Source organism: Nerophis ophidion, linkage group LG13 (assembly GCF_033978795.1).
Source record: "Nerophis ophidion isolate RoL-2023_Sa linkage group LG13, RoL_Noph_v1.0, whole genome shotgun sequence".
NCBI lineage: Eukaryota > Metazoa > Chordata > Actinopteri > Syngnathiformes > Syngnathidae > Nerophis > Nerophis ophidion.
The window spans coordinates 42771682-42784937 of record NC_084623.1 but is presented as its reverse complement, the minus strand read 5'-3'; positions in this window follow the sequence as shown (position 1 = coordinate 42784937).

Below are 13256 nucleotides of genomic sequence, written 5' to 3'. Positions count from 1 at the left end.
CGCCAGATTGTAGTCATCTGGAGGCAAGTCTAAATGATCCCCCCTCAATATGCGTTCCTTTCTAAGGTTTTCTCGTTGTCCCATTGGATTGAGTTTTTTCTGGCCCTGATGAGGGATCAGAGCCAAGGATGTCCTTGTGGTTTGTGCAGCCCTTTGAGGCATTTGTGTTTAAGGGCTGTATAAATAAACTTTGATTGATTAATTAGAGTTTACTCGATTTATAACCTTGATGTTAAAAAGCTGAGGTACAATGGCATGTTCTGGTGCAAAATAGTTTGTGAATACATTACAACTTTAAATGAATTATTTTAAAACCAGGTGAATATGTGTAAAGTTTGGTAGTTACAGGTAGACAGAACAGTCCCATCTTCAGCTCAACAAGGACACACAGTTGGGAAAAATAAAGACAAGGTGAACTTACATACAGTGTGTGCTTCAGAGTGCATTTTTATGTTCGTCTTCGGGACCATTAACTTTATTCAATAATTTCAAGGCTTATAAACCGAGTGAATGCTAGCATCACTGATCTGAATATAGACGTTTGATTTGCAAAGAGGTTCAGTAAATTAAATGTTCAACGTGGTTATTTATTTATAAATTTTTCAATTTAAAGTTGGTGTTTTTATTATTGACAAACACGAGCTACTGAATGACCATCAGTATGGGTTCAGGAGAAATGGATCGACATCCCTACCAGTGATGGACTTTGTAGAAAACAAGTATTTATTGACTTATGTAAAGCTTTTGACACAATCGATCATTCCTTACTTCTGCAAAAATCAGAAAACTACGGCATAAGATGTCATGTCTTTGTGATCATGTTCTGTTTAGTTATGTTCTGTTTTGTTTTTAACTCCATTAGTTCCTGTTTTTGCGCACCCTGGTTTGTTTTTGTTTCCATGCCTACCAATCAGTTCACCTGTGTTCATGACTCAAGCACCTGATTTGTCTGGACTCACACACCTGTCATCACTGCACCTATTTAAGCCTGTAGTTGCCAGGCAGTCAGTTTTATGTTCATAGTTCTCAAATTGTGTGAGTTTTTGTTTTCATTGCCAAGTTTGTTCTCCCCCCTGTGAGCGCCGTTTGTTTGTTCCTTTTATAGTATAATTAAAAGATGTACTTACCTTCACGCTGTGTCCGCTCCAATCGCTTTGCACCATGGGAAAACAATCCACACCACAGTCCACGTCTTCACATAAAAGGTGTTTCACAACAGTGGTTAAGTAGTTATTTAAGTAATAGATCTCAATATGTGGAAATTAGTAAGACTAAATAACAGCCAAGAAGAGTAACTTGTGGGGTTCCACAAGGCTCGGTATTAGGACCCGAGTTATTTATACTTTATTTAAATGATATTTGTTCAGTATCTAATAATTTTGAAATGTATTATGTTTACAGATAATACAAATGTATATTGTTCAGGGGTAGACTTGAAGGAAGTGTTGTTTGTAATAGAGATTGAGTTGGTTCAGCTCAAAAATGGTTTGATATAAAGAAGTTATCATTAAATGATAAGAAAACTAAATGTATGGTGTTTAGTGGTGCAAGGACAAATTGTGAAGCAAAATTAAAATTAAATCAAGTGGAAATTGATTGAATATATGAAACTAAATTTTTGGGAATAATAGTTGATCATAAATTATGTTGGAAACCGCATATTGGAAATATGAAGGGAAAAATATCCAAATCCATTGTTATTCTGTATAAAGTAAGACACATGCTGAATAAAACATGACTGCATATGTTATTTTATTCTTTTATTTTTCAATATTTAACATATTGTGTTGAAGTTTGGGGAAATGTTTATAAAACAAACATAGACCCAATAATTAATCTCCAAAAAAGGGTAATTAGAATTATACACAAAGCTTGCTACTATGAACATTCCAATCCATTATTTATAAGTTCTAATGTGTTAACATTTTTAGATATTGTATTTTTAAAAACAATGGAAATTATGTTTCGTGTAAAGAACAACAGCCTTCCAGCTTGTATTCTTAGGTTATTTAAGTTAAGAGGAGAAAACTATCATTTACAGGAAATAATGATTTTTGAAATATGCAAAGTAATAACGAATATAAAATACAAATGTATTTCAGTTACGGAGTTAATTGGTGGAACAAGCTCAGTGATGAGCTGAAGACATGTAGTTTTTTCTTAAGGTTTAAGAAAACCTTGAAAGGTGAAATAATTGAAAATGATAAAATATAGCAACAATTACTTTCGTGCCATTGATTTTTTTTAACGACGTTCCAGTCAATCTCATTTTCAGTGAATGTATAAGATAGGCAAATATAAGCTTCAGTTTCAGCCTATTCCTTTTTCGGTCATTCTTTTTCTTTTCTTTTTGTGTGCAAATGTGTATGATGTATGATTGTTAAATATGTATAATCTTTACTGTTAAACTGGTCACACAAAATGGTTGAAGGTTGATACGACCGAAATAAACGTATTTCATTCATTCATTCATATTTATTTTGTATGCATCATTTCAAGCTGCAGAATCACTTTGTTGTCAGGATGCTTCAGGTTGAATACAACCACAGTTGCAGGTGCTGCTGCATAAAACATTCCCAAAGCTGTGCCCATTGACTGGAAAATGCATGTCATCCAGGTGCATGTGTGTGCACGTGCATCCTAATTCCTAATGCATATGAATGGAATTGTTAAGAATGGGACAAGATTTGCATAACATTGAGACGCAACTTTAAGAAAAGAAAACATTGAACGTTGCGGATTGTTCTGGTACTAGTTAAAAGGGAACATTATCACACTTTTAAAAGGGTTGAAAACCAAAAAAATCAGTTCCCAGTGGCTTGTTTTATTTTTCAAAGTTTTTTTCAAAATTTTACATCTCCCGGAATATCCCTAAAAAAAGCTTTAAAGTGCTTGATTTTCGCTATTTGCGATGCCACTATCCATTTCCCTGTGACAACATACAGTGCTGCCAATGTAAACAAACAATGGCGAATAGCACAGCAAGATATAGCGACATTAGCTCGGATTCAGACTCGGATTTCAGGGGTTTAAGCTTTTCAACAGATTACGCATGTATTGAAACAGATGGTTGGAGTATGTAGGCAGATAGCGAAAACAAAATTGAAGAAGAAACTGAAGCTATTGAGCGAATAGCTATTGATGCTATTCGGCCATAGCATGGGTGTACCTAATGAAGTGGCCCATAGCATGGCTGCCTTATTAGCATCGCCGGTAAAATGTGAGGACCAAACGATCAGGACTTTCGCATCTTGTGACACTGGAGCAACTTAAATTGGTCGATTGGTAAGTGTTTGTTTTGCAATAAATGTGGGTATCTAGTTTCAAATGTACATACAGCTAGCGTAAAAAGCATGTAAGCATCAATTAGCGTAGCACGTTAGTATCGATTAGCTGGCAGTCACGCCGCGACCAAATATGTCTAATTAGCACATAAGTCAATAACATCAACAAAACTCACCTTTGTGATTTCGTTGACTTTATCGTTGCAAATGCATCTGCAGGTTATCCATACATCTCTGTGCCATGTCTGTCGTAGCACCGCCGGTAAAATGTGCAGACACTCCGACACATTCAATGGGGTCTGGCGGCAGATTTTTTGCCAGTGGTGCAACTTGAATCCCTCCCTGTTAGTGTTGTTACACCCTCCGACAACACACCGACGAGGCATGATGTCTCCAAGGTTCCAAAAAATAGTCGAAAAAACTGAAAATAACAGAGCTGAGACCCCGTGTTTGTAATGTGAAAATGACGGCTGTATTACCCGCTACGAGACCGATAAACAAAAAGGCGTTTAATTCGCCAAAATTCACCCATTTAGAGTTCGGAAATCGGTTAAAAAAATACATGGTCTTTTTTCTGCAACATCAAGGTATATATTGACGCTTACATAGGTCTGGTGATAATGTTCCCCTTTAAATGATTTTTGGCATTGCAGCTTTTTTAACACTCTGGTCCGAACCTTAGTAGAACAAAAAAACTATGATCAATATGTGCAGCACAATGGCTCTGCAACCTGTCCTAAAATTAATAGTGACAGCTGAAGTGCATACTCTATCACATATTGTGGGAAACTACTGCAGGGATGACATTGAAGGGGCTATATATTTAGGGTTCAGAATCAGAATCAGAATCAGAATAGATTTTATCGCCATTGAGCAATCGTGCAACATAGAAGACATATAAGACAGAATAGGTAATAAGATGAGCTGTAATTGAGCAATCATATCTTGTTCTTGTTCATGTGTCTAATGGCCGAGGGGAAAAAAAAATGTTCAGGTGGCGGGAGGTGTGGGTCTGGTTGGACCGTAGTCTCCTGCCTGAGGGGAGAGGGGAGAATAGTTTGTGTCCAGGGTGAGAAGAGTCAGCTGTGATGCGACACACACCCATCCTGGTCCTGGAGGATAACAGGTCCTGGAGGGATGGGAGCTTGCAGCCAATCACCTTCTCAGCAGCACGTACCATGCGCTGCTGTCGATGCTTGTCCTGGACTGTGGCGCCGGGGAACCACACGGTGATGGAGGAGGTGAGGGTGGACTCGATGATGGCTGAATAAAACTGCACCAGCATCTTAGTTGGCACCTTAAGTTTCTTCAGCTGCCGCAGGAAGTACATCCTTTGCTGGGATTTCTTGATGAGGGAGCTGATGGTCAGCTCCCACTTGAGGTCTTGGGTGATGGCGGTGCCCAAGAAACAGAAGGAGTCCACAATGGAGACAGGGGTGGGAGAGTCAATCAGGGTGAGGGGAGATGGTATGGCTGTGACTTTCCTGAAGTCCATAATCATCTCCACTGTTTTTTGGGCGTTCAGCTCCAGGTTGTTGAGGCTGCACCAGGACGCCAGCCGGTTGACCTCTCTCTTGTAGGCAGACTCATCGCCATCTGAGATGAGCCCGATGAGGGTAGTGCCATCCGCAAACTTCAGCAGCTTTACCGACTGGTGACTGGAGGTGCAGCAGTTTGTATAAAGGGAGAAGAGCCAGGAGGAAGGTACACAGCCCTGAGGAGTACCAGTGTTAGTGGTTCGACTGTCCGAGACAATCTTCCCCAGTCACACGTGCCGTCTTCGGTCTGTCAGGAAGCCATAGATCCAACTGCAGACGGAGTCGGGCACGCTGAGCTGGTAGAGCTTATCTCGTAGCAGTCCAGGGAGGATGGTGTTGAAGGCAAAGCTGAAGTCCACAAACAGGATCCTGGCGTAGGTTCCTGGGGAGTCCAGATGTTCCAGGATGAAGTGGAGGGCCAGGTTCACTGCATCATCCACAGACCTGTTGGCTCTGTAGGCGAGCTGCAGTGGGTCCAGGAGAGGGGCGATGATGTCCTTGAGGTGGGGCAGGACCAAGCGCTCAAAGGACTTCATTAACCCCAGACATCAGCGCAACCGGCCTGTAGTCATTGAGTCTTGTGTTCCGTGCTTTCTTGGGGACAGGGACAATGGTGGAGGTCTTAAAGCAGGACGGCACGCGGCATAGCTCCAGAGAGATGTTAAAAATTTCAATGACCGCGCAGTGTCTGAGGGTTGAGGGGGACACACCATCCGGCCCAGGGGCCTTCCGTGTGTTCAGCTTCAAGAACTGCAGGCGTACATCAGATGGAGAGGGCCTTTAAAGTCCTGTGATGTTCTTGGAGCCCTGTGATTTCCTTGTAGTCCTTTAAATCCTTTAATGGAGTGCTGGTGTTGGTGAGGGGAGCAGAGCTTTGATGAGGTGAAGACCGTTCATGACGACAATAATGTATGTTGAGGCCCTTAACGAGAGTCCGGTCATTCAGGGCCTGGGGGGCTTTGGGCTTATAGTTCGTAAGGGTCCTTAGCCCTCTCCAAACAGCCGCAGAATCACTGGAGCGGAACTGTTCCTGTAGACGGTTAGAGTACACATATTTAGCTTTCTCCACTTCCCTGTTGAAGTGGTACTTGGCTTCTCTGTAGGTATTCTGGTCCGCGCTTCTCCATGCAGCCTCTTTCTTCTTGCGCAGCTGTTGGAACTTGGGTGTGAACCAGGGCTTGTCGTTGTTATAAGAACGGAATGATGTGCGCCACATTGAATTGAATGTATGAGGTCACATTGTCCATATACCCGTCCAGATTGTCCGTGGCCGCTCCAATTGCCTCCCAGTCTGTCGTCTCCAAACATGCGCGCAGCTCCTCTACAGCTTCAGCGGTGAAACACTTAACGGTCCTCATAACAGGTTTAGCCAGTTTCAGTCTATGCCTGTATGAAAGGGATTAAGTGCACCATCACGTGAGCCACACATATGTATTAATGGAAGATGAGGAGATTTGACAAATGCATTAACAGCTACCGACAAGCTTTTAGTAGAATACCACCGACTCAAAATGTACAGTATGTGACGGTTACAGTTCTGAGTTGGTGAGTGCATTGTGAGCACTTAAAATTGTTAGACTTGACTTTCTATTACAGAAGATTTGGTTTTAAAAAACATTCCTTTGGTCGGTTATATATGTCTTAGATAGTTTTTATGTTCACAGATCACTCTATACTGTTCTCTGGTGTTGCTATATCTCATTTTTGTGTAGAATTATTCTTTTAAATTTAAATATTTCTTAATGACGATTGTTTTTTTTTTTGCATTGAATGCAAACCCCAAAACCCGTGAAGTTGGCACGTTGTGTAAATCCTAATTAAAAACAGAATACAAATGAATAGACTCCAAAGACAAGATACTTAAAGTTCCAACTGGAAAACTGAAAAACGACGCCCCTGCTTATTTCAGCAAGACAACGATGCCAAGTTACGTGTTACAACAGCGTGGCTTCATAGTTGAAGAGTGCGGGTACTAGACTGACTTGCCTGTAGTCCAGACATGTCTCCCATTGAAAATGTGCGGCGCATTATGAAACCTAAAATTTGAGAACGGACTGTGAACAACTTAAGCAAGAATGGGAAATAATTTCCCCTTAAAAGCTTCAAAAATTGGTCTCCTCAGTTCCCAAAAGTTTACTGAGTGTTGTTAAAAGGAAAGGCCATGTAACACAGTGGTAAAAATGCCCCTGTGCCAACTTTTGTACAATGTGTTGCTGCCATTAAATTCTAAGTTCATGATTATTTGCAAAATAAAAAAATAAGTTTCTCAGTTCGAACATTAAATATCTTGTTTTTGCACTATATTCAATTGAATATAAGTTGAAAAGTATTTGCAAATTATCGTGTTCTGTTTTCATTTACAAATTACAAGACGTGCCAACTTCACTGGTTTTGGGTTTTGTATATACTAATAAAATGTGTATTATATCTAAGTGTGCATTTTTTCGTTTTGAATAAGTGCAGCCTCTTTGCTGTACGGAAAAAAAAGTGGTTTCCATCTACTGCACGGCTACTTCTAAAATGCACATTAAAATTAGGACATGTCTTGTGTATGTTTGAAGACATGAATGTGCAGCAAATGCCAGCGTCTTCATTCAAATAAGGCGGTGTGCACCACTTTTCAATTGCAAGTGCAGTGTTAGTAGATCACACGCAACACACCCACTAATAGTTCATGCAATTTTTATAGATTGCAGACGCTGTTTAGCACGAGTTACTTGGGTTTTAGTAAATAAGGCCCTATATGTGTCAGTTTGTAGAATTAGATTATTGATGGGAATAGGTAAAGATGTCAAACAATGTACTGCGGTGATTTAGTTAAAGCAGGGGTCGGGAACCTTTTTGGCTGAGAGAGCCATGAAAGCTAAATATTTCAAAATGTATTTCCGTGAGAGCCATATAATATTTTTTAACACTGAATACAACTAAATGCATGCATTTTTAAGTAAGACCAACATTTTTTAGAGTATAATAAGTCTCTTATTATTTTGAATAACATTGTTATTCTGAAGCTAACCAATAATAAATAAAATGTCATGTCTGTTGATCATGTTTTTGTTTAGCCATGTGCTGTTTGTCCTTTGGACTCTTTAAGTTCCTGTTTTTTTTTCCACTCCCTTGTCTGGTTTCCTTGGTTACTCATTTTGTCCACCAGTCGTGGACAAAATGCTCGCTCACCTGCTTTCCGAGCACTAATCAGAGGCAGTATTTAAGCTTGTCTTTGCCAGTCAGTTGCCCTGTGCTGACTTGTTTCATGCCTTGCCATAGCTTCGTGCTTCATGCCATGCCAAGTAGGCTTTGTTTGATTTATGTTCATAGTCTGTTTATGCGTTAGCTTTGTTCTTTAGACCAAGTTGTACCTCCGCTGTGAGCAATTTTTGTTTGTATATTTTTTTAGTTAAAATTAAATCATGTTTTTACCTAAATGCCATGTCCCGAGTAGTCTGTCTGCCTTCCTGGGAGGTCGACCCCACAGCAAGCTTATTTGGAACATCCCACAGGTGTGCAGGCTAATTGGGAATTGGTGGGTGCCATGATTGAGTATATAAACAGATTCCCAAAAAATGCTCAGCCTTTCACAAGAAAGGATGGGGCGAAGTACACCTCTTTGTCCACAACTCCGAGAGCAAATAGTCAAACAGTTTAAGAACAATGTTTCTCAAAGTGCAATTGCAAGAAATTTAGGGATTTCAACACCTACGGTCCATAATATCATCCAAAGGTTCAGAGAATCTGGAGAAATCACTCCACGTAAGCGGCATGGCCGGAAACAAAAATTGAATGACCGTGACCTTTGATCCTTCAGACGGCACTGTATCAAAAACCGACATCAATCTCTAAAGAATATCACCACTTGGGCTCAGGAACACTTCAGAAAACCACTGTCACTAAATATAGTTTGTCGCTACATCTGTAAGTTCAAGTTAAAGCTCTACTATGCAAAGCGAAAGCCATTCATCAACAACATCCAGAAACGCCGCCGGCTTCTCTGGGCCCGAGATCATCTAAGATGGACTGATGCAGATGGGAAAAGTGGTCTGACGAGTCCACATTTAAAATTGTTTTTGGAAATATTCAACATTGTGTCATCTGGACCTAAGGGGAAGCGAACCATCCAGACTGTTATCGACGAAAAGTTCAAAAGCCAACATCTGTGATGGTATGGGGGTGCCTTAGTGCCCAAAACATGGGTAACTTACACATCTGTGAAGGCACCATTAATGCTGAAAGGTACATACAGGTTTTGGAGTAACATATGCTGTCATCTAAGCGCCGTCTTTTTCACGGACGCCCCTGCTTATTTCAGCAAGACAATGCCAAGCCACATGCAGCACGTGTTACAACAGCGTGGCTTCGTAAAAAAAAAGAGTGTGGGTACTTTCCTGGCCCGCCTGAAGTCCAGACCTGTCTCCCTTTGAAAATGTGTGGCGCATTATGAAGCGTAAAATACGACAGCGGAGACTGTTGAACGACTGAAACTCTACATAAAACAAGAATGGGAAAGAATTCCACTTTCAAAGCTTCAACAATTAGTTTCCTCAGTTCCTGAACATTTATTGAGTGTTGTTAAAAGACAAGGTGATGTAACACAGTGGTGAACATGCCCTTTCCCAACTACTTTGGCACGTGTCACAACCATGAAATTCTAAGTTAATTACAATTTGCGAAAAAAATAAAATAAAGTTTATGCTTTTGAACATCAAATATCTTGTCTTTGTAGTGCATTCAATTGAATATGGGTTGAAAAGGATTTGCAAATCATTGTATTCCGTTTATATTTACATCTAACACAATTTCCCAACTCATATGGAAACGGGGTTTGTATATACTTTTATTTTTTTGCAAGTTTACCTTCAGAGTTTTACAATAAAGTTTGCATTCCAGATTTAATTTGAAAAATGCATTTATTTGTAATTATAGTATTTCATGCAATATAACTAACATGCCAAAGGAATAAGAGAACAGGAGTATTCAAAATTAAGTTGCATATCTGATGGAAAATATATTAATCAGGAAAACATGAGCATTAATATATTTTTTTTATGCAGAAGTGAGTGCGTTTGTACGTGTGATGGTGTGATATTTTGAACTGTTTACGTTCCTTGTGATTGACTTGCAACTATTCCAGGCTATCATTGTTAGTGGAGATAAGCACCACCTCCCAATTACCCAGAACAGTTTGAGAGGTAGAAGTGAGAGAAATATCTGTGTTTGAGCAGGATAATAAATAGTGTAAATAAGAGTGAGGTAGAGGTTAGATGTGCATAAAACAACCTAACACATTTGATGTTGTATACGCCAATTAAGATGAATGTTTACCATGCATTTTTGTTAAGCAAACAATTGAAAATATATTAGTGAGGGCAGATATGCGGACATATTTATGGTCAGGGAAAATTACTCCCCGAGGCATTTATCAGCCTGAGAGGGAATTGTCCCCTTCTGAGATATAGCAGCTACGGTAAATATGTCTTGGCTCATGTTTGTAGGCCAGTGTGAAACATTTCATGTAAATGAACAATCCCACATTGTGGACTTTTGTACCATTGTGTCACACAGCAGGGAGCTGAGAGCAGACGATGATGATGACCCCGAGAGGGACACTAAGGTTATCTCGGGTAAATCCCACCTAACCTTATCCTTGTCCACACACACTTGAAGGGGAACATCATCACCAAACCCATGCAAGCGTCAATATATACCTTGATGTTGCAGAAAAAAGACCATGTATTTTTTTAAGTTGCAAACTTTATCGTCGATGTTCTCTTCTAAATCCTTCCAGCAAAAATATGGCAATATCGCAAAATGATCAAGTATGACACATAGAATGGACCTGCTATCCCCGTTTAAATAAGAACATCTCATTTCAGTAGGCCTTTAAGGTATTCATGTGTGATTCCCACAAGTGTATGTACATGTAGAGCAAGCCAGGGCAATTATTTTGACCCGGAAGGCCAAATTTAGAGAAAAAAATGTGTCTGGGGGCTGGTATATCTATTTTTATGAACATTGATACAAAACCTCACAATAATGTCTGATTGAATGCTAAAAACATTATTACAGACCGCCTTAAAAAAAATAATAGAATTTTAAATTTTTCTATGAAGGATAAAACACTGAATATTGACACATTTTACAATCAAGTGAAACGCAACAAAAATGCAACAAACAGTGAAAAATTTACACGAAGGGTACAAAAAACCCCACCTACAATCTGATGTATGTGATACATCACTAAACTTTAGAACTTTGTTGTAAAAATCTCATTCCGCATCTGTGGAAACGCTTCCCACCCACAGTGCTTGGTGCCTCATCTGAGCTGCTGTGACTCACATTACCATAGTAACTAACTCGTTGACCATCGTAACTAATTAAATGATCATAGTAATTGGTATATCATCCATAAGCGCAGATTCCAACCATTGAATACTTTGCATAATTGAAGACTTACGATCATTAAAAAACATGACTGCACATAAAAATGGCAGCGACAGTTTCCATCTTTAAAGAGCTGAAAAAATGATTTGGGAATGTCCGGCTGGCCAGATTGAAAAACTCAACGGTTCTTAATTTGCCCAGGTCTGATGTAGAGGAAGGGGAAACACGGGCATGTCTGGATGACTCGCCTCCATCTTTCTAGTGTTTACCTCAGAGTGGAAACAGGTTGTCATGAAGCTGGCTATGGTGCGTTCTTTCTGACGTCACTTCCTGTATAGGGTTTACTTCCTCTCTGAACTCAGTTTGTAAACGATCGATAAGTCCATACAAAGCTTAGTGCACGAGATTCAAGAAATACCCGGCGCACTTACCCATGTAAAAAATTATCCAAGGAAGGGGACCTTAAACAATGGTTAAGTGTGGCTGACACGATAATTAGGCGATATAATTATTCGTTTAAGGGGTTATCCGGCTTAGTCTAGAAATAGCCTCAGTTATTAATGCTCTAGAATGTGAAAATGCTGAGAATGTTTTGTTACACCAGCATTGTTTGCAATGATGAACAGTCTTTGTATTTAGCAGACAAAGTGCAACTGTTCTAATTGGGATAGTATTGTCTTCAGTAACACAGAGTAGTATACAGAGAAAACTATGAAGGGGTAGCAGGGCCAGCCCATGGCATAAACATGATGTGGTTGTTTAGGGCCCCGACCACGATGGTGAGCACATAGTTGTAGCTGATCATTAAGGTAGTCCTTGTGCTCTGCAGGTGTTCGCTTGTTCTACTTTGATGAACTGAATTGCCTTTATGGATACAATTAAACTTTGTCTCTGCTAAACTTTTTTTTTAAGTAAGTCAAAATTTCCTTTGTAATAGTTTTGTTTTGTTTAGCAGCAGTGAGGCAGCGTCCATTCAAAATCTCATTGAGATGATTGCTTAATTTCGCATCTCTTTGAAAACTGACATTGTGACAGATTTCTAGCACTCTTTTTAAGATGACCATACTACCGTATGTTCCAGACCACAGAGCGCACCTTTTTAAAAGGCACACTGATGAATGGTCTATTTTTGATCTTTTTTCATATATTAGGCGCACCGAACTATAGGGCACATTAAAGGAATCATATTATTATTATTTTTTTGTAAATTGAAAACACTTCCTTGTGGTCTACATAATATGTAATGGTGGTTCTTTGGTCAAAATGTTGCACGGATTATGTCCTTCAAGCCGCTTTCTGACAGTTACTTCAGGTTTTGTGGGTGGTCGTATTTACGTGGCTCACCTTTGACAGTGTCTTTGCCCCGTCATCTTTGTTGTAGCGGTGTAGCGTGCAAGGACGGGAGTGGAAGAAGTATTAAAAGATGGAGCCCACTGTTTCAATGACATTCAGACTTTACCTAAATCAATAGCGGAGCAGCATCTCATTCGAAAACACCACAGGAAATGTGTCCCGTGAAAAAACGTCCCACCGGAACTCTAATAACTAAAGTTACTTGGGTGAATAAAGTCAACTCACTACACCGGTATGTTTTAGCGCTTTCATGGCGAGTATACTGACGGATATAAGTAGGATCTTTAGACTACTTTGTATTAGTTAAGTTAAGTTAAGTTAAGTTAAAGTACCAATGATTGTCACACACACACTAGGTGTGGTGAAATGTGTCCTCTGCATTTGACCCATCCCCTTGATCACCCCCTGGGAAGTGAGGGGCGCAATGGGCAGCAGCGGCGCCGCGCCCGGGAATCATTTATGGTGATTTAACTGGCAACAGCAGAGGATGAATGTCCCATTTCAAGAAGATCCAGAAAAAGAAGAAGCTTATCAGCTACGGTGTCAGCGCAGACGTGTGCAGTTTATCAGGATTTATGCGGATCCCAAATATAGATAAGCAGGCACCAGAAGGTAAGAAAAGTTACTTTTGCATAATATTACGAAACAAAACACCAGATAATATGTCTTACCTTATACACACACCATAATAATAAACGGATGT